This window comes from Gouania willdenowi, chromosome 22 (genome assembly GCF_900634775.1).
Source record: "Gouania willdenowi chromosome 22, fGouWil2.1, whole genome shotgun sequence".
Taxonomy (NCBI): Eukaryota; Metazoa; Chordata; class Actinopteri; order Blenniiformes; family Gobiesocidae; genus Gouania; species Gouania willdenowi.
In genome coordinates, this window is record NC_041065.1 from 20354920 (window position 1) to 20378011 (window position 23092).

Below are 23092 nucleotides of genomic sequence, written 5' to 3' on the forward strand. Positions count from 1 at the left end.
AAAGTGACACGCCTTTCATTCTTCCATTTAATCTTCCCCAGTTGAAAAAAAAAAAAAGAAATATTGTCGGCCACACCTAGAAGTGCTCCTGTTACTACTATGAGCTCTTCTGGCATCAGGCTTTATCACTCGCTTCTTATCAACTGTTGATTGCTTCTTGTGTTACTTCTTACTGATGCTTGGAGCTGCTATCGGAGATATCACAGCAGGAAAACATCAAACACATGCAGGACTGAAGCCCTCTAGGCCTGGAGTTTCATATCCCTGTTGGATTCATTTACTTGATTTTTTATTTTTTATTTTTTTTTTAGGAATAACCTGTGATCCAGCCAAACTCATATTATTTTAGGATCATTAGGAGGTCACGCAGTATCAATGTAACATTCAAACTCACACCAATTTCAAAAAGAGAGATAGAGTGACCTGCTGAGCATAAACTTTGTTACATAACCCACAACACTGAGGTTGCTTTGTCACTGACACAGACAGGGTGGCGGTGAATCAGCCGGTGATGAGGTTCCTTCAGCCTCATCAACACATTTTACCTCAACTCTGCAATTTGTGTAAATGTAAGAGCTTGTTGCGATCCAGCTAGGTCATAGGTCGTATCTTTCATCTGACTCATGAGCGCCACTGGAGGTCTTTCATTGTCCGGACATCGACATTTATTCTTCTTTCTTTGAAGCTGTATTTTCATTATCTTGGCAGGCATTTATCTTCTCTTTCCCATCATCAAGAAGCTTGTTTATCCCTGAGATGAACCCCCATGCAAAAATTCATTAATTTTACTTCATGATTTCCTCTTTCTTCTGCAGCATCCCCTTAGAAGTTCCATCTCTCCCCCTCTTTGTCTGCATTTTTCATTGGGCCCTTCTGTCACTGTTTCAACCAATCTGATGACACACACACATACACACACGAAACACAAAACACCCCCCTCTACACACACTCACACAAACATGTCACAGCCATGGTATGTGAAAAATGCATCAGCCACCCAGAGTATGATCTCCAGTCATTCAGCGTGCAGCGGTTCCCAGACTGGAGTATACCCTTAGGGGTTCAAAATCTGCTCCCTGATCCCTCCTAACAAACCTCTAGTTTACCCCAAATTGAGTTAAGAAATCATGTGATGTGTAATGTAACCCCCATCTCCCCCCTACTCTCTTTTTACCAGGACATTAAAAGCCCAATTATGCTTGGCATGTATGTTACGGTCTATAAATTAAAGTGATACACAAGCCATCACATGAATGCTCTTTGATGATAGATCTAAAGCTGAAGAGTAAAACTTTGTTACAAAGTTGTGCTAGAAATGTTTTTGGAGTTGTTTTGATTAAATTTGAGCCTTCAAACACAAGTGATATGCCTTTATGTGTGGGCATCGCCATTTTTGAGATTTCTTCCAATCAGCGTGCGCATATCGAGTTGTCTTCACGTCAGGATTACTCTTTGTATTTCTGTTCCCATAGAACGTCTAAGGAAAGAGAGGATTTAAATCCAACATTTTGGCACTTAGTTACTTTCCATCCAGTTCCTTGGAGTTTATGATGTTGATCCCGCAGATCTATGTACACCTTTCAGTTTAACAAGGAAGACATCTTAAAACAGCTACGTCTACACAACAATTGGATGCTTTTAACCTTAATGAACCAGTTAAAGTTCCATGAATGGAGCACTTCCTCTAGTAATCACTACGTTTGATTTTATTAAATGTGTTTCTGCATATGCAACTTCTAAATCACCTCTTGTTCCTACTTGGAAAGTTGACATATAATATATTTGCTGTTGAGCTGTGTTGGTCATTTGAGTTGAATAACTTCTAGTATAACTTCAAAAGGCTGCTTCTGCATTGATGCGCAATTGCATTCATATTCTGGGACAAAAAAAAAACGATGTCTTTTTTTTGTCCAAACGTACGATGGGACAGCTAATTATTAACATTTTACAATTTAGTCATGTGAACTTCTCCTGGCTCCTTTATATAACACTTCAAACATTCTTTGGTTAAATCTCAGCTATGCATTACCACCGTCTCATTGCATTGATTAATTATAAAGATAGCCCAATAATGTGAAATTTAGTGGGTAATAATCTGGCATGTTGACAACATCAACCATTGTTTAATGTAGGCCTATTTTCAATAACTACACTTTCATTCAGAGAAACCCTAAACGTATTTTTCAGAACATATTTATTCTATGAGGTACAATCGATGGAGCAGCTGATTTTGACCACATGTGATGTATCAGAGTCAATGTCTTGCATCAGCTCCTCATTGACATTTCTGTAGTAGTTTTCTCCACATTTTCTTTGATATTGTTTGTATATTTTTCTATGCACAACACAAGGATGTGTTTTGGAGTAGCTTTTGATATGTCTAAATTTATTGTTTTACGCTCTTTGCAGATCTGTGTGACATCATCAAACAAGAGAGAGCGCGGAGGAGTCAGAGAAGATGTTATAGTGATTCTTAAGAAGAAAATTCCCCCAGAGACGAGCGCGACGCCAGATATTGCATTAAGGCTCAAAAATACTCGGGCGGACTCCACTGACGACGAGGAAGAGGAGCTTCTCTTGTTGAGAAGAGACTAATTAAGAGGTATTGCAATGTACATCCATTAAATGCTTCAAGAAACGAGGAAGGGGAGTACGCCATGTTAGTGAAGGACATTTTGCTAGTATCATATATGACATACCTCACTGGGAAAATTACACTGGAGTGTATATATTGGGAATGCCAGCTACATTCGCCCTATCTCCACTTCTCCCTTAAACTTTTAAATCTGTCCATCATATACTTCCATCTCCCTCTACACTTCCTCATCTTTCCCTAGTGTGGATGCAATCTCTTTCCAAGAGTTGCTGCTTCTCTGGAAGTCCTTGTAATCTTTCAAGGACGTGTCAAAAAGTTGCCGGTACTTTCGGACCTCTTCGCCTTGTCAAAGCTCATCTCCATCTCTCCTGTTCCATTTCTCCATGCGAGTTGAATACAGGTCAGTGGTACCTTTAAGAAAGTGTCTATTTGTACGGTTGCCGTACGGACAACCCCCAATGCTATTGGTACGTTTACCGAAGTACACATATGTAGCGTTTTAGGGTTAGGGTTAGAATTAGGGTTAGGTTTAGGGTTAGGTTATAACCTTTTATCGCAACAATTTTTAGGGTTAAGGTTAGGGTTAGGTTTACAGTTAGGTTTAGTCTTAGTCACGTGACCTAAACTGGCCAATGACTGACCTTATCACATGACCTAAACTGGCCAATGAGGGGCGCTGCTTACGAATAGAATGTTGGTATATTGATATGGCAACCATACGGATAGCCACTGCCTACATTTAATGTGTGTCGATACGTGTCGGGCGACAGTAAAATCTGAGCATTGCAGATAATTGGCCTAGCGCACTCCAGCGGAGTCCGCATGAACTCCGCTCTGCTGAGTATGTTTGAGGCTTTAGAACGTGAAGGAGGTAAGACTCCATCGATCTTTTCTTCTTGATGGGTGGTTATTTACTACTTGTGGCTCCTAGTGAATCAGCCACAACAAGCTCACAACTTATGACATATTGTCTGACATAACCTTTAAGATTATACACAGTTGCTACTGGTACCTTTTAAAGTACAAAGGCAGTTAAACTTTTTGTCCACACATGTACAATCCAACATCTGAACTTTTAGCTACCCGTTATCTTACCTTCTGATGTAAGATAAATATGCTAAATAAAAGCAAGGACCGAGCTACATAATTGTGGATCATTGTTTTAAGCTTTTGACTCTTTCTAAAGAGACTCTGGGAAAATGATTTTTCCAGATTGATGAAAACAAAATTGTTGCAAGGGAACTTCTCCTGACCCTTCACTTTTTCCCCTTTGGAACTATTTTTGTCACATTTTACATGCCGCTTCTTCATTGCACACTCACTCTCCGTCGCTGCTCTCCCTTCTCCTTCTCCCCCATTTCTGGTCAATGCCTTCATTTGTGTCTTTGCCCATTTTTCATGCCCCCCGACACAGGATGAGCTGTGAAATGCTCCACTAAAAAGCCTTCATTGTGTCCTTCTTTCTTAGTGAGCAAACCAGTGAGCATAGCAAGTAGTAAGAAGTACAAAATAAGAGAATGAGTGAAGGAAAAGATTCTAAAGAAGTGTCCACGGTTGTTTCTTTTGCATGAGGGAAAATATGTTATTTTCAGGTTGGTCACCCTAAGCAGATTACTTAAATGAGTTGTATCCGATCCCATTTACAGGGCGGACCTTTCTTTTTTTCATTAATAGTAGCAAATGTGTTGTACAATAGTCTGATACAACCTTATCTAATACTGAGATAAAAAAGATAAAAGCAAAGAAACAAAAAAAATATTTTAGCAGAACTGCGACAAATATGGTGAAGATAATACAAAAATAGAAACATGAATAATACAAGCCTGGATTTGACCCTAAACGTCTTGTTGGTTTGCAGCAAAACTCTTCTTTTCAAATGTCTGATTTCAAGGAGAATCAGGTTCACGGTCCTCTTTGCTGGCACGAATAAGGGTGTGTCGACCTTAAAGTAAAGCTAATTGTGATGCTAATTAATTCGATCTACTGCCTTATTGACTGCGAAAAGGCCCTCACCAGCCGGCAATCACAAAGCTGCACATGGCGGCCATGTTGGCCAAGAAAACAGGGTGAGAGGGGGGTTTGGGGGCTGGGTGGGTGAGGCTTGTGTGGATGTGTCCGTCTGCTGGACTGTAGGTGACTGTCTGTGAAGGAAGTGCTAAGAAAACACTTGGCTGACCACATGGATGAGGATTTAGTTTAAAAATTAAATGAATTAAAAGGATCCTGATGGTAGTTGTAGCCTTCTCTTTTAATCTGAAGGGGCAGACACAACCAGACACCACCACCTCCCTCTACGCTAGCCCTTATACTTTCTGCCTGCGTGCAGACCTGCTACAAAGCTGGTTACTATGGCAACTGCTGCTCCCATCCACGTCTCTGGCTGATGTTACCGTCGTTTTGATGGAATCCAGTCAAGAGAATACAGCTTCAGCTGTTATTTTGTCTTCATTATTATGGCTTTGGCTGCCAAAGTTTTCACACCAAAGCCTCTCAACCAGTCAGCAATTATAGAGAAATAAACATTGCACTACCATCGTCTCCTCTTCTTGTAAATCTCTGGCACTGAGGCTTGAGTTGCTGTAATTAGTCGTTTGTTGTCATATATTTTACAGTCATGAAAGAAAAAAATCGAGTGAAACATCAGGGGTTAAGATGCACAAAAAGGGTTAATGTGGCGTGTGCGCTCGTGCGTCTGTGTGTCAGACAGGCCAGTACAGTTGTAGGGCGGCTCACCCCCACCGGCATCAGCTCTGCAGCATTACTAGGTCAGTGTGCCAGCTTCTCATTCATCATGATCATGTCATGGCGTGGTCTTCCTCCTCCACTCTTCCTCACACATTTTGCTGCAGTTGATTCTCTTCATAAACAACAAAATCAAAGCTTCAGGGACCTGGTCCGTGAAACATTATTAAAGTTTTTTTTTTAAGTTTATTAATATTAACACAAACTGATACATGTTAGCTTAGAAATCTATAGGCTGCCATCCTACAAGTCTAAAGCTAAAACTGATTATTATGTTGTGAGCTCACAATTGATTATGTCAATGAAATCATGAAAAAAGAGAGGGGAAAGAGTTTGTGGTTCCAACAAAAGAGATTAACAATACACACATGTGACACACATGTGATTGGCATGTAGCAGATGTTTCACATTAAACAGAGCTGGCGTAAGGCTACAGTCAGCTATCATAGAAAGCTAAAAGTAACATTGTTTGAATTCAGTTCTTTTTTCCTTTGAAAGTTGAATTTATTTGCATTAAGATAATGTGTAAACACATGCCTTTCTCATCATGCATTGCCACTTTGATAGCATTTTTTATTGGAAGCTTATGTCTCATAGCCTACTTCATATCTGAGAATCAATTTATTTATGGAAATTTATATTCTTCGGGTTGAAGGAAAAAGCTCATTTCTGCTGACATACCATACTAAAAAAAAGGTCATCAATAGAATAAAATAAAATTATATAAGGTCATAGTGTATGACAGCTTTACATCCCTCGCTATTATATAAAAGACTCGAATGATTTAGGACAGGGTCGACATCTGTTTTACAATGTAGCTGGAACCTGCTTGTTTCTGGTACATAAACACATTTAATATATCTGAAAGTAACGACTGATGTGCAGCCACGTACAATCACTCTCTTACGTGCACGCACGCCAAACCCACGCAGACACACACATACACACAGGAGTCATGAGATATTTTCTGGGTTATCTTCTGGCTCAGCTTTTTTGGCACATTTCTGAGATCACCACTCTCTCACTTCACTCACACACATCTCCTCCTCCTCCTCCTCCTCCTCCTCCTCCACCATCTTCATTGTAATGCAGATTTTGAAGGATGGGGGATGGGAGCACTGGAGGCTGCGGGGGATGGGATAGAAGGAGCTTTGTGGAGAGGCTGTGGTTGGTGTTAAGTATGACCTGGCGGCCCCGTTGCGCCTCAGCGGGCGGTCCAGCGTTGGCTGGGGGGAAGGGGAGCACGAGATGTAGGGTGAAAAAATGAGAATTTGGAGTGTTGGCCACCTCCCCAGGCTATTTACATGACTAAGACATTTAATAGCATCATCTGAAAAAGATGGCAGACATGGACCTTACATCTTCTGGCTATAGTGACCTTATCCAGGATTGGAACAGAGGAGAATGGGATGTTTTACTCCGTCTAGACATAATGAGCTTAATGTCACTGGGGTCATGTTCTTGTTAATGTCGTGCACTAAATCTATGTCAAAATAACAGCTAAGTGAACCGTGATCATCATTTGCAAATAGCTGTGTATAGTCTGCGTGAAGGCTTAGGTGATTTAATTGGAATATCGTTTCTAACCAATCTCTAACCCTGACATAAACCCTTTAATCATAAACAGACACATTATCTTACAAATCAGCAACAATGTGGATGCGTTGAATTTCATTTGTGGCTCGTCCCAGCGTTCCAAGTCTAATCCAAAACATCGAACCTCAGCTCTTTGCTCATAATGCACCCCCATCTCCTGCACTCACACACACACACACTGCACTCTGCGCTGTCACACACTCTGAAATAAAAGGCAGAGATGGTAGAGAGTAGAATGAAGCCCGCAGCAAAAAATAAATAAAAGTCTGGAGTCGATGCTCAGTCATTGTGTTTTAATGAGCCGTGAGTGGGCTAAATTCATTGACTTTGCACCTTTTACTGCTCTGGAAAAAGACAATCAACTCACTTCTGCTGTTGATTTCTCATTTGGTTACACACACAAAAAGGATTCTAACACTTCTAACTCTTGTCCTTTGTTTGGAAGGCTAGAGCAGTGTTAGTTTGTCTCACAAAGCCAGTGATTCCCAAAAATATGCACACATGAACCCATGTGAGTTTTTTTTTCTTCTTTTTTTTGGTTGGCCTGCTTTGGCTTTGATGTAAAATATCATTTGATCATCATTTGCTCCACTTTACTTTTTTATCCATCTGCCATTGCAGCTGGGATGTCATAGAGCATCACTGCAGCGTGGTTGTGAGTGACCTATTTATAACCCACCCCCTCTTTCACTTGTCCTCAATCCGTTCCCCTTTCAAAACATTTACATTAAAGCAGTCCCCCTGTACACTATTGTGGGGGTGCCATAGGAAATCTTTGTGAGATCAAATAATTCAGTTACCTTTGACGTGTTGGGTCTGGGTTCATCACAGATGACTGATGCTCCATCCATTCTTTATATCTAAAAAAATATAGTATATCTATTTGTTTTGTGCTTTAAAATTTTCTGGAAGAAAACTGATGACGCCAGCCCTCCCATACCATGGTAGTTTGATCTAATCCTGGTGCAAGCTACATGTCATCATCTCCCATTCTCTCTTTTTATGAAACCACTTTATTCTCCCTGGTTCTCAGTGCAAGTTTCTGTGTAATAACTAGATAAAATGTAAATATTTTATATTTGTAAGGTTAAACAGATAAAACACTTCAACCCATGTTTTGAGCAAAAGAAATTCAGGACACAAAGTCCCAAAAATAAGATTTATTTAAGGTTTGATGCCTGAAGTACAAAGATAAAGGTTACTGTGACCTCAGAAGCACGCATACATGTACCGCTACTATCACAATTAATGTTTTACATTCCTTGGATACATTTCTCTTATTGCTTCATATAAGCATGGGTGGATATCAAAACAGGATGGGCTTTAAGTTTGATTGCAACAGAGCCCTTTAAGCTCGTATTAGTGACTTGAATGATTATTGCCTTGTTGTAGAAATAGCTTCATCTTTACATTTTGTCATTGTTTCTTCATATCTTTACTTAATTTTGTGATTGTATCAATAAAATCTCATCTAATTTCATCTTATCTTATCCCTGAAAGTGATAAGTTTCTGAACTGGTTGTGTTTGATTGGTTACTGATTTGGCAATTGTTAAAATAAGTTATATATTAGTTATATATGTTCAACATATTAAAACAAACAATGATGGGGACATTACAACTATCAAAGCGATTTGCCGAATGGGTGCAGCAGCAGCTCCTGCTCACAACTGACCTTTTCCTCTTTTTTTAAAATCTTGTTTACCTACAGTATATTTTATATTCTTAGTGTTTTCCTTTATTTCTTTCAAACACAGACGCCCAAACTGCACTATTTTTTCTACTGCTTGTCTCTGCAATTTTTGCGATCATGTCGGGAGATACTGCTCGGAGCCACGGCGCCATTGTTTACACCCAAGATCAGCTGTTAGCACTTTGTGCTAATGCTACGCCAGCTTATGCAGCGAGACCCGACATCCCCCGTGAGCTGAGGAGGAAACGACGGGGATGTCGCGCGGGGACAAAGCGCAGAGCAAGGAGGAGAAGATATCAGCCAGTCTTCCCATCTGTCATCATGGGGAATGTTAGATCTATCTCCAACAACATGGACGAGCTAGCGGCGCCAAGCCGGCATGAGAAAGACTTCCGGGAGGTGAGCCTGCTGATGTTTACGGGGTCGTGGCTCACTGCGCTATTGGTACGTGAATGTGTAGTTTAAATCAAAATCAAATCAAGCTTTATTGTCATTTTGCTAAACATACACATAAGTGCAGACAAGATGAGATAACATTAAAAAGATACACATCTCCCATACTACATGTACACACATACTGACACACATCCCTAAGACGTTCTTATAGTCCATTGTAGACTACGCTCAGGTTGTGCTTTCGGCTTTGGGAACGGAAAGAACACGACTCCCCCAGCCCAACTCTGGGATACCTGGTATCTGACCTCCACAAGCCATGAGCACACCGCTTCACCATTGTGCCTGCTCTGAGCATGTCGGACCCTGTTTACATAGTAACGGTTGCTCGGACGTATTATTGGATGATGACTGTTTGTGGACAGGGTTTTGTGAAAGGTCAATTTTTCCCTGAAGAGGCTTGAGTCTTTTTGAGTTGAGGTTGCTGAAGCAGAGCACAGGCTCCAGGAAATCCCAGAATTCCAGACAAGCGTGGCAGGTAAGGTCGGATCAATGATGCAGCATCACAGCCACAATGTACCAATTACTGTGCTTCGGTGAACGTCATTGTTTGGAAAAAAAAAAACAACTAATAACATTTGACACATTATAGTGGGCAGCTTCCTCTCCTTATTTTAATTTTAATCTCAAGGTTTTTATTTCATTTTGACTTTCCCTCTTATTTAATCAGAATTTGAATGATTCAGTTCCCATCGTTTACCTCCTTTCAATCTTTCAAGCATTGATTTGTGTAAGCTTGACCAACCCTCCTCCTTGTTGGGTCTGCACTAACCTCCCGCTATTCTGAGTCTGGTTCACTCATGACATGCAAGCTGTTGTCTGACAGTTATTGCGAGTGATTGATTGTGGATTGATTGGTTGCAATGGGGCAGGATAGAGAGCGAGGTGTAGTGAGGGAGGAGCTAGAGAGGTTATTTACGTGTGTGCCTCATCATGGAATGAGCTCAGTCAGGTTGGAGAAAGATTTACTCTTATTGCCTGTATTATTTTCTCGTTCACTCACCCCTTATCCGATCCTGAGAAACGACCCTGACAGAAAGAGACATTAAAAACAAAACAGTGCAAATATATCACATGATGGCAGGGACAATATGAGACACCTGCTCCAACACAGACAAGAGAAGACACAGGCCATTTGTCAGGTCCAGAGGGAGCCACTTCCTTTGCTGTGTTGTCCCCTTGGGGGTTTGTAACAAGGTTATCATGACTCTGTGATGAGCTCGGACCAGAGATCAATGGCACAGCATTTAGGCATCTGTGGTGTCCTCTCTATCAGGCGGGACATAGTGTAAGACAGCGAGTGAAATATTAAGGCCAAGGCCATTGGTTGGTGCGATTCTCTGGAGGTTTTGCGCCACATCATCAGTTGCTAACATCTTCAAATACCCATCATGTAAGCCGATCAGGCACCATTCAGGACTGTGTAAGAGATAATCTGCTTGAACTCAATAATAAACGTTTGGACACATTTTATAGGGCGACCGTGGCTCAGGTGGTAGAGAGTCGTCTTCTGATCGAGAGGTTGGGGGTTCGACTATGTGTCGAAGTGTCCTTGGGCAAGACACTGAGACACTGAGCCCTAAGTTGCTCCCAGTGGTCGACTAGCGCCTTGCATGGCAGCCCTGTCCCATTGGTGTGTGAATGTGAGAGTGATTGGGTGAATGAGCTGATATGTAAAGCGCTTTGAGACTGCTTCAGTGTGGTGATAAAGCGCTATATAAAATCAAGTCCATTTACCAAGTCCATTTATAGGTAGAAGCTCATAATATTATGAGATTGGGTCTGTAGATGTGTAACATAACCATATAACTGGTGTCACAGGGAAATTACGAGATTGAAATGCAACAGAGGTAATTTGATCACAGTTAATTGTAGCCTGACTTCTGGTGCCGATTGCCTACGGGGAAAGTGCAGTAAGAAAAGACTGTTGAACTGCTGAGGCCTTTTCAATGCCCACATATTGTTTAATGCATGTCAGAAGCCCCATTGCCAAATGCTTAGGAATTTGCCTGAGGGGAGAACATTAATTTCACATTCCAGGGTGTCCAGTTTTCAATACGGATTACAGACCATGGAGCTAACAGATGGGTTTCCATCTTATTCCAGGCCATATTTACCCAGTCATCATGCAGAGGATGGCTACAGGTAAAAACTGCATTTCTTCAAACTTTTTATACTCTGAAAACATTCAGCAGATTATTTTAGTAAGATTTATTTGAATGTCATGGGAAAGTTGGAGTGGTAAGGGGAGTTGTTTGTCCTAATGGGCTGAGGGACCCTGGCCTACTCAAGGTTAGCTCCGTCTGCAGTAATTAATGACTGGCGGCGAAGCCTTTTCTTTTTTTTTTTTTTTTTTTTTTTTTTAAAGGATTTTTTTTGGCTCTAGTGGCCTTTATATGACAGTTGCTAGACAGGAAGGGGGTGAGAGAGAGAGAGCAGGGAATGACACGCAGGAAAGGGTCCCAGGCCGGGAATCGAACCTGGACCCGCTGCAGGTGAGGAGCTATAGCCTCTGTAGATGGGGCGGGCGCTCTACTGGCGAAGCCTTTTCACCAGCTTTATCTTGGCCCCTGTGTTCCCATTAAATGCTTTAACCCTTTCAACAGTCCTCCACGGCCATTTGCCCCAACACAAAGAAGCTTTACTCGCACCTGTACGCACACTACACACACTTACCAAAATCTGCTCAAGGTTGTTCCAGGTCAGAGTCTTTCAATTTGATCGATGAGCACATCATGTGTGTGTGGACTCTGAAAGATGTTGGGTCACAGTCTGGCAAAGACTGTCTGCAATGGTTTGGAGAGAAGGAGGAAAATGAGAAAAGCTTTAATTCCAACCTATAGCACCTTCGTTCCTCATCCTACCAGAGTCTTAAGATCCTTATAAGGCCTGGACTCTCAAGCAGAAATCCAGTGGTTGTAGCGCCTGATGTATGGCCCAGTTAGTCCAAATACTGAGAGACGAAGCAGCCCATTCTTGTCACCCTGTGGGAGTTTTAAAAGAGGAATATATCTGTCTAACCATGTAGCTGTTCACACAGCGGTTGCAGGAGGGGGTTGATGAGAAGGTTTACCTTTTGGATTAAAATAACTGGAATAATAATTGGAAAAAGAGCGATAGAGTGCTGCACGGTAATGGAAATGTACCTGTGATGAAAGCCAGTCTTAGGAGTTTGTCAGATTTCAGGACACACGTTAGACTGATAGTGTCTGCAAAGAGAACAGTTTTTAAACGTTCCCAATTTTAACAGAGCCTGTATTATTCTTTTATCATCTTCCCTCCTCCAAAAAGCTCAGATCCTCCCTTCTATAGAGTAAGACGTCTCTCATCGTCCGGAGTGCACTCCTTCAGGCATGAAACACAGTCCCTTGCCAAACCCCTTTCACTTTTTCATCATCTTGCATCATCACATGTCACAAATCATCCACGGATACATCAAAGGCCAGAGGCTGCGCAAGACTCTGCAAGTCAAACCTATCAAGAATATGGTGTCCACAAACCATGTTAAATGTCACTTTTAAGGAGCACTCTGTCTAAATATAGAATTTTGATATAGATTTCACCTGATTTATTCTCAGCCCTCTCCCTTTCTCTCCATGTTTGTCCCTTGGTTGGTTCTCTCGTCCCTCTGCTGCCGAGCAAATGGATTACTCTTGTAGCTCTTGGTCCAAAGGGAGGGAACAGTGGAGAGTTTGTGCCAGGAGGAAGTGAAATATGCATGTGTGTATTCGTGTTTGTGAGGCTTTAAGTAAAACAGAAAAAAAGATTCAGCATATGTTTAAGGTTAAGGGCATAACAGTGAGCAGGAGGGAGAAGGAATGCAAAGACGAGGGTAATGAACAAATGTGACAAAAAATGCTGTTATTCAGGCGCATTTATACTTCTTTGTCATTAAAAGTCGGAAAGCGGGAGCTGCGTGCTTTCAGCTATGTAAAGATCAAGTATGAAATCTGTACATTTGTTTCCCCCGACAGGCAAACATTTCTCACATGGAGTCCCAAAATAGAGCCATATTTATGAATAATCCATGTACCTGCTGTGCATCGCAGCCTTTTCCTCACTATCAGTGCAGTGGACTGAGTCCACATGAGCAGAACTGGATCCCAGTCACTCTTAACAATCATGTCAGCTTTTTAAACATTATCAAAATGGTAAGGACAGACCATAAAAACTTTTACTCTAATCTGGTCTCGTCTGACTCCACATTTCTACCTCGTTTCACTCCCTCTCGCCCGTCATCCAGCTTTTCCTTTTTTCTTTTGCATTCTCCCTTACTTACTCTGTTGACTAAGCGGCGGCATCAGTGACAGGGACCGAAGTGGTTACCATGACAATGCTATGACGACAGTGATGGAATGCATTTGCTATGGGGATCACATGAATGAAAGAGTTTGAACTTGAAAAACCTCTCGTCTCGTAGCTCGCTGAGAGATGATCATAAACTCAACCTCATGATCAAAACCGTTTTCGCAAAACTGATATGCAATAAAGCAAAATATTCTTCTGAACTGTGATCCAGTTTTAATCATGCAATTCTAAAAATAACAGTCATCTATCACAGGTGGCTTATCATAGAAGTGAAAGCAACAATGCTCAAACTGAAAGGTTTCATGTTGAGTAGATGAAGTATAAAGAAGCAAAGCTTTTAAAATAGCTGGCTGATGTATTTACATGAACCAGAAAAAATGTCTTTAACTCATTCAGTTCCAGCCATTTTCAAATTTTCTACCCCCCTCAGTGCCAGCCATTTTGAACATTTTGACTGATTTTAAAGACCCACAGAATAATTTATACTATGACTATCTGAAATCTGATACCGGATTCTGAAAGATTGAAGCCTCTACTGTCATGAAGAAAAAAAAACATTTGTTTCTGGCTCCTTCCGTTCTTTTGTAATCAGCCATTGAATAGAGCAAGTTTTACACAAATCTTCACTTTCAGAGCAAAAAGCTGAGAAAACAGCCTTTTTGTAAAAAAAAAGATCCTGTCGGTGACTTTAAAGCTATTTTCTTTGCTTTAGTGACAACTCTAACATCTGAACATTGTTTCCTTATATAAAACATTAAAAAATACACTTAGACCGGGCTTTTGATGGCAAAATTATTGATATTTTGCTGTCTATGTCAGAGTTGAATGGATTTCTTACTGTATTTTGGCGTTCCTCCAACTTTCCCTCCCGTCAGTCTGCACACAGAGGTAACGTCCTCTTCCTCCCGACACGCAGCAATGACCCGTTTAGCCCGGTTAGTTGATGGTTTTATCTCACAATCACAACATTATCAATAATCTACTCAGGTCCACACATGTTCTGTGTTAGTATGTGGTGTTGTGAGCTGCTGGATACGTCAAAATATCACTTTGTAGCGCCATAATCTCACTCGTTCCTCCTTCTCCCACCCAGCTAATAGTAGCATCGGTGGCTAATCTCTTATCTAAAGGTGCACCACTGTCATCGTCAGGGCACCGTTGGTCACTATAACACCCCACAGCTTAGATATTGATGAGGGACCTCCGCCAGGGTGTTTTCTAGTAATCCCCGTGAAAAAATGCAAATGAAGAGTTTCTCGTCAATGGTGCTGAGCGTTCGGATTTGAAATGACGAGATATCTCGTCGGGGGCACTGAGTGAGTTAATGTCTTTAGGCTGTGGGCCTGAAGCCACGTAGCACTAGATCAGTAGGATAATTATGGGGATTTATGTTAGAGAATTTAATTCGTGAAGTCCAACTAAAAATAAACCAGCATCCTATGTTGTCTTGTATTAAAGCCTTGATCACCCTCTGAACACTCCTTGTATAAAAGTTAGTTCGACCAATCAACGGAAAACAATAAAGAATCATGAAATCAGAGGAAATCAAGAGCAGGAACCACAGATCAAGAACACTTTAGCCATGGCCACTTGTATTTGATAAAGGAGGAAGGAAATGGTGTTAAATATGGGTGTACACTGGGGGTTGTCTTTTTTCCCTCTTATTAAAATATCTATAGCATCTGTCTCATGAAAATATATTGTGTCTCATTGTGAACTTATGGCACGTTCACACCAAACGCGTCTAAAATGTGGAAAGCGTCAGGTTTACATAGACAATATTTGCTTCTGCCGCGCATTTTGAGATTTCAAGCTTTTGACGTGCGTCCGCGGCCGACGCTAGAGTTGGGATTCTTTAACTTTTAGGGCTTATCGCAGCGCATCGACCAATCAGGAGTTTTCTCCAACTGTGACGTATTCATAATAATGAAAAAAAAAAAAAAGGTCATCAGCAGGTCGTCAAACTGCGCAGAGACGGAAGTAGCACTGAAAGCGACTCTCGTCCAAGCGCAGCTCTGGTGAATCCAGAAACGGTGCAGAGGCACAAATAAAGCCAAGCCACTCTCTCGATAGAGAGCCGATGAACGGGAGTCGGAGGCGGCGTGTTCAGCAAGGAGCTCCGAACTTTATTCTCCATTCACTTCTCTATAGCCCTCTAACATCACAGTGCACACCAAATACATCCAACCGGAAACACCGCCTTCTCAACACAATAATGTTCGCCACCACTTCACAGTCACTGGGTGAGTTATGAATGTAACAGAACGCCACAATATCATCCATTGTATGAACACCGCCGGCAACATAGAAGCCCCTCCCCTAAATGCACTCTTTTCCCAACTTGTTTGGATGCGCGTCCAGAGCGTCTTCGATGCCGGTGACAAGTATCTGATTTAGTGAACACAAGCGTTCAACTACGGGTGTGAGGCACGATTTTGACGCCCCAAAACGCATTTGGTGTGAACGCAACATTAGTGTATCGTCCCAGCTCTTGTATACCTCTTAAATGGCCATAACTTGATGATTGAAGGCAGGTAAATTGAATGCCACTGAGAGTTGGAAAGATCCAAGTTAAAGAAAGCAAATTGTTCTCATTATAGATGTGTGAAAAGAGGTACCAGTGATCAGGAAGGATTCTTGAGGATTTGTGAAAACTGTACTGTCGAGTGACCAGAAACAGAGGAATGCGGCTGTTCAAATAAATGCAATTAAACTGCTTCTTATACATCTCGTGGATATTTTCAGGAATGATTGGAGAACTACATAGTAAGATGCTGACTTGGCTTCGAAATCTTCATTAAATATCATTGAAAATTGGTGGGGAAAAAGGTCCATGCCTTTTAGGGTCAACATTGCAACCCAGATTTATAACAATGTTGTCTCCTTTTCAGTGTTAAATTTGTTTCATTTTCATCACAGTTTACATTCACAATTTTTTTAAAGTGACAATAACTAGACTATGACTAAGTAAAAGTAAGTATTTTAAAGACATTTTGAGATGTTCTGCAAACCTATGTGGATTAAAAGGTATTAAACATTAAAATTTGATTGTTCTATTGTATTTTAAAGATGACTTTTTCTAAATTGATGGTATTCAATAAGTTTTCTCAACACTATGTCCATTCAGTGGGCCATTCCGAGTGTCTTTTTCCAGATTCTTTTCTCACAGCCCCTGAACTCCTCTTAGCAAACTTTAGTTTGGATTATTTGCACATTATTGGAGTTAGTGTTCTTTTCATTCCTCAGCGTTTTTTTTTTTAAAAAACTGAACTAAAGGAGTAGTTTATCACAGATCTGCCACGTATCTTCTATTAGGAAAAAGTTGGTTTTGCAAGGACTCGTCTTGGACAATCTACATACCACACAAACTCACCACTCATGCACCGCGCTCACCACTCTCCTGGAGCCTGGAGAAGGAATTACAGGAGGTCAGAATGGGCGGGTTTGCGTGGTGACATCATCTTCATCATGGCTTCTACAGGCCACAGCTGCCACCAGCTGTTGTATATTAAGCAAAGTGCAGCAGAAAGATTTGTCCGAGCCAGTTATAGGATAACTCAATAACATTACTGCGTTAGTGCCTGCCTTGAGCTCTTTATTTCATAATGCATTGTGGTTTTACTGCGTCGTCTGCCATTTAACTCCTGCGAACCTTTAAGCTGATTACCTCACCCTCAGCTAAGTTTATGGGTCATTACTACTGGCCTCGGCTCATCGGTCAAGTCTTATTGCATTGAGTTTTTTCTATATTTGATAACAATGTTAGCATTTCATTTTCCTAGTTAATCAAATCAAATGCTTGATATGCCTGCTCTGTACGACCATTGCTTAAATGGAACTACATTAACCGCTTCATGCTAACGCAGGGAGTGACAGCGTGCACACTTGAGTTGGACTAACCACAAGTGGTGCACAAGTGGTACTTGATGAATTACTGGAATATCAAGAATATTCCTCAAGACAAATGCAAAAATCAGCGGGTGAAATTGCACGGGTATGTGGTTTAAAACTTTCCTTCCTCCTTTCTTTCCGTTGGTGGTTTGCTAATGGTCTGGGTCAACGACTGCTTGGGCCTGGCTATGTGTTTGATCTGCAACTTGGAGGGAACCTTGAGAGAGAGAGAAAGAGAGAGAACGCTTAATATGTTGGGGGGCCTTTTGACACTAATTGCTTGGGATAGAGGTGGCAGCTGTGGAGCCACTCAAGGGCAGAAAGGTGAGACTTTGACCTTCCACACTGTTTGAGCTGTCCTGACGCTGTGTACACAGCAAAGGAAATGTATCAAATATTGCATTTTCCCTATCTTTTTAAAGCTCATCTTGCCTTCAGCTTTTTGGAAAGCAGAAGTAACTTTTTAGGGACTCTAAAGAGTAAAATAAATAAATAAAAAGTGTGTATAGAGAAGTTGTCTATCTACCTTTCCATTTTATAGATTTTATAAAAAGACAGTAATGCATACCAAATCTACACATTTCCAACACAGGGTATGTGTTTACAGTTGTTGCACCTGTGTGGGAGTGTGTCATTATACTCAAACTTGTACCTAGTGAGGAGATCAGAATCAGAGCACAGCTTCAGCACCATGCAGGTATTAATAATAATTATTAAGAAAATATATTTGTCATGGTGTGGTGTAGGTGTGGACCCAAATGCAGAGAGAGATGGAGGCAGAATGCAGGAGAAGCATTTTTGGAACCAGTCCATGTTTATTCCAAACTTAAAAAACCCAAAAGGGCAGCACGAAGAAACCAGGGAACAAACGCAGCAGGACACGAGGAGGGTAGACAATACATTGGCAATGATCCAGCAAACATTCAGTGTTCAAGCACTCAGCTAAATAGTGGAGGAGTCCTGATTGGGAATGGGCCACACCTGGGTGGAAACATGAGGGAGCTAATCAGTCACAAACCAAGCACACAGACATTACTGGGGAGTGGAGCCACAAGCAGGAATACCTGAAACACAAAGACAAGAGTTAAACACAGGAGGCCAGACTCAGACAGAATAAACAAAGACACAGAATAACTGAAAGAGGACCGCAAGGGCTAAATAACAACAAAACTAAACAGAACCTGACAATGATTATGTGCAAAACAAGTTCCTATTTCCTTTAAAATGTGGTTTTACCCTCACTTAAAATGCACTGCCAGTAGTCGTAGGCTATTTGATTAATTATTAGATTAAATGATCAGATATTTGATGTCTTGCAACGTAAAGATTAAACTTGCATATTTACACATTTTTTCGTGGTAGTGAAACAAAACTAATTCCCAGCTGTTGTTGTTCACACAGATGTAGCTCTATTTGCACAAAAACAAACATCAACAACAACATTTATGCTACATCAATACGGTGGTTTCGCTTCAGTCCCAAACTCTTTCCTTCCATCAGTGAACTACCTGATTCTCCTTCCAGGATGTATCAGACCGCCTCACCTCGCAGTTATCCACATCATTGCAACATCTGTGTAATTATTTTTTTTTCGGAGCACAAAGGCTTCTTTGGCTATTTAAAAATGTCCCCCTCCGTTGTTCAATCTTTAACTTTTGTTACATGTCTGTCCACCTGCTGGCTTTATTTCTCCTCCTCAGTTTTTGGCATCACGCCTGTTGATGTGTCTGAAGCAGAGGATATAAATATCATCTTTAGTCTTCCATCTTTTTTCACATCCTTCCGTTGACTTGATTCACCTTTAGTCTGCCTTCCTGCTTTTTCAGGAAGTTCCACACCAAACTAATAATAAACATACTATACATGGTACTTACTATCTATTTCCTGTATTTGTATGAATCCCGTCTGACGAGACGTCAGTATTTTCACAGGTATGAGTATGAGTAGTAGTAGTCAATAATAGTTGGCTGACATTTAACCCTGAGGTTGGGATATGTTCGTGGGCGTTGTACCAGAATCTCCTTTTGAAAACAAACTGGGTCAGACAGTGTGTGAGAGAGAAAGCATTGGATCCTTCAACTTGTTGACCTCATTGCTCCTGCATTGTCATTATTTTCCCAGTCAGCAATCATTGCAATGGGACTCTGGGTTACACTCCCCTAGGAAATACCACACACACACACATACGCACCTCTTCCTTTCTCATGTGACAGTACACATACACACTTACACAGGAGAGAGGAAACATGAACACAACAGCCCCGAAGTCAAACGTCAAAGGTTACCATTACAAATGGTTCACTCTCACGTCCAGCCTTTCAACGCGCAAACTAATCGCACCATTATACATAACCCTGAATTCCATTGTACAAGATCGTACGTCTCACAGGTTGGGGTTTAATTCGAGGGCTTCATCGAAGAGTGAAAAAAACACCTCTCAACCCCACAGTAATGAAATTGTGCCACATCTAATCAGCATCTATAATTGATATATAACCCAGCAACCTTTGCTGAAGTTGCTATATCAACTTTATTCCTCACTCCTAAACCTGGATCTCTTGCCAGCATCTGCTCAAGAAATTCGAGTAACCGTGACTACATTAACATTCTGCAGATGTTTAAAATGAGGGGATTCTGACACCTTGCTCATAACTGTCTCATCTTCACAAGCAAAGAGGTGTATCAGCTACGCCTCAGCAGTGAGTTTGAAGAAACTTGAGGCATAATCCTGAAAACAAAAGTTAGAAATATGAGGACAGAAATGCAAAGAAAATAACCAATGATGTAGTAAACGGAGAGAGCACAGAGTGTGTGAGCGGAGAAGAGGAATGGAGAAAAAGCACAATTCCCTGAACTCCTACTGGTCCATCTGTTCGATGGGATTTTTTTGCTTCCCACAGGGCTGCAGGAAGTGGTTTCCACAAGAGAGCATGATCCCGTTATAAAAGCTCTGATATGCTGCTATAACACCACACTCTTCCCCAAAAGTCCCTTCACGGTTCATGTTAAGAGCTTGATTCTAAAAACCTCACATCGCCAATGAGTCTAAACTCTGCACTATAAATACATCCAATATTCTGAATTTACAAGCTGTAAAACATGCTCAATGACTGGCCGCTAAAACATCAGAAGTTCTGTTGACTGCAGGGAACTTTTGCCCTGCAAACGCAGACAGAAAGAAATTGTATGTTGTTTGCCTCTTGGTTATAAAATTTCATGGGACACCCTCAAGGCACAAAGCAAGGTATTTCATCCAGAATCTTTTGGTGGCACTAAGTAAACATTTTGGCAATTCCAATTTAATTTCCTATATTTTGTGAATGCTGTAAAAATGTGTTTTAAAAGTCCCCATTAATTTATGATTTTGTAAAATTGCATGCTAAATTAAGATAAGATATTGATTGGAGAAAAGATTTTAAAAAAATGTCTGGGGGACATTTCGACAGCTATAGACTGGGATCAAACCCCAACATCTCAATGAGAAGACGACCCCTCTACCACCTGAGCCACGGTCGCCCAATAAGATCCATTTGCCTCTGACACATATCACGTAAATAAACAAGACACATAAAGTCTCGGATTTTCCCGAAAGCGTAAGAATCGAGTTTTGATTCATGGAACTTTGTCGCAACATATAGCAACTTTTCACAACCCCTTAGCTTTTTCATTTATTTTTAAAGCGACCAGCAATAAATCGACTTTTTCTGTTGAACAGTTTCTCTTATGAGTGCACACCTCGCCCTATTCAGTCCCAACCATCGTAAATAAATGGCAGCAGATCATCAGTCCCTTAGTCTGCAGCTCTGAACAGCCGCCTCATCCTATTCTTCTCTTTCACGCTTCCCATGGCTCAGTAAAAACTGAGTATAATAAAAATCATTCACTTCAATAAGGTGTGTGGAAGCATAGAGATGAGTGAAAAACAACAGATATTTGGTCTAGAAGAGTCATTATCAAAGAGGGACGGGACGGGCGACCCCGCGCATGCCAGGGTGGACGAGCGACCCCCAGTGAAGGGGGCGGACAATGACGGCAAGGCCAGGGAGTGGGGGGGAGCGCCACCGACAAGAGCCGATCACCGGGTATGTGGCGGAGGGGAGAAGAGTGGGCGGTGGCGGCTGCTACTCCAGCCCATAGACTGCAGCTGCGATGCTAGCCCAGCTCTGAGAGCCAATCCTTATTTCTAAGTTACGGATCTGACTGGCCGACTTCCCTTACTGGCGATTAGTGCATAACTTGTTTCAGCTGCCCACAGCAATGGCGCCGGGTCGAGAATTGCCCGGATGTTGTGACGTCATGTGGGAATTATATATAGCTGAGCCTGTGGTCACCTGATTGCCGTGAAGTGAAACTTCTTCAGGCATTCTCCAGGTCACATGTCCATCTCCTCCAAACTTACATAGTCAGTATTTCAAGAGGGAAGCCCCGCTCGGAGCATTGATACTGTCAAATGCTGTATATTGGCCTGAGGAATCATTTAAAATAACTCATATGGGTCAACTCTTTAGGTCAAAAAGTCCACGGTGTGTCTTTAAGTAAGCCAAAGACTTTCAGTTTTATTGTTGTAAAAAAGTTTAGAATTTCAATAAATTATGTACATTATGTACATTTATTTTGGGTAATAATATATAAAGTGTTTGTCTTGATATTATTTGAAAGAATTCATGATATTTCCAAAGGGTGTTGGCCACCTTAACTTTGGGAGTTGCTGGACCACTTTGCATTTTCTAAATGCTCCTTGTGTTGTGAAATTTAAATCTAATGAATGTACCACTAGTAATAAGCAAAGATATCTGAAACATCTTGGGTAGCAGCACTCTTGATAAAGAGTATGATGCCCCACCCAAATGGTACAAAAAAACTTCATTAGGCTTTTACTTCTTAGTAACTGGTAGTTCTAGTAATCCAAATGCAAATGACTTATCTCACACCAAACTTTCCATGGAGTTGTGGATTCTGAACCAATATAGGGTACACCCTAGACAGAAACTAGCCCACAAACACAGTCAAGGTTCACACTTTCTCTTCTACAGTCACTCATATAAAAGTTTTCAGACCCGAGGGTATCAAACACATGATTATTTGGCTAGAAAAGCTGCATAGTTCCACCTGAATGTCCTTGTTCCAGGTCAAATATGTATAAAACAACAACACAAAAGAACCTCAGACTTTTTGTACTTTGAGGAAAATAACTTGTGATACGACCAAAATGTACCACATCCAAATTCCTGGGAAACAAAGACGTGGGCAAGAGGTTTTGAGAATTTTCTGCATTCTTTATGATAACAAACACAGAATGTAACACGCACAATGAAGAAAAGAAGGCATGTTTAGTATTTTGGATAGTATGTATACAGGTATATCTTAAGGTTAAAGAGGGTTATTGGCACACATTTGAAGTTTTTTGTTTAGAACCGTCAGGATTTATGTATACAACCTTCTATGGGATTGTTTTGATGATTCATCATTAAGGTACATTCTCAAAATTAAAAAAAAAAAAGAGGTGACAGACAAAGCAGGTTTGGATGAACTACGTCCGGGTCCGCGGAACATCTCCGCACCGAATAGCATGTACCACGTTCCCGAGAATTCAGTCAAATGACTTGGTTCCTTCGAGTAAAAAGGGTCTCCGAGAGGATCTTGACATGAACTCATATAGAATATCCATGTCAAATTGCAGCCCGATTCAACGAGCATAAACGAAGGAGTAGTCATTTGAAAAATGGGGTCCCCTGGCGCCCTTGTGGCACATACAGAGTAATAGGCTCCATTCATATATTGGTATGTGTCAATGATTCAGTCCCACCAACTGTC

General features: G+C 41.2%; 2 long non-coding RNA genes across 2 annotated transcripts in view; both read left to right on the plus strand.

The window, feature by feature from the left end:
• The window catches only part of LOC114456042 (uncharacterized), a 332361-nt gene that overhangs the window by 277937 nt on the left and 31332 nt on the right, over window positions 1–23092 (plus strand). The window lies entirely within an intron of this gene.
• LOC114456041 (uncharacterized) overlaps window positions 1–23092 on the plus strand; it is a 57277-nt gene that overhangs the window by 5279 nt on the left and 28906 nt on the right. The window contains exons 2-3 of the long non-coding RNA XR_003672778.1: window positions 2410–2602; window positions 2838–2996. This is a non-coding gene — a long non-coding RNA (uncharacterized LOC114456041). The remainder of the gene's footprint in view (window positions 1–2409; window positions 2603–2837; window positions 2997–23092) is intronic.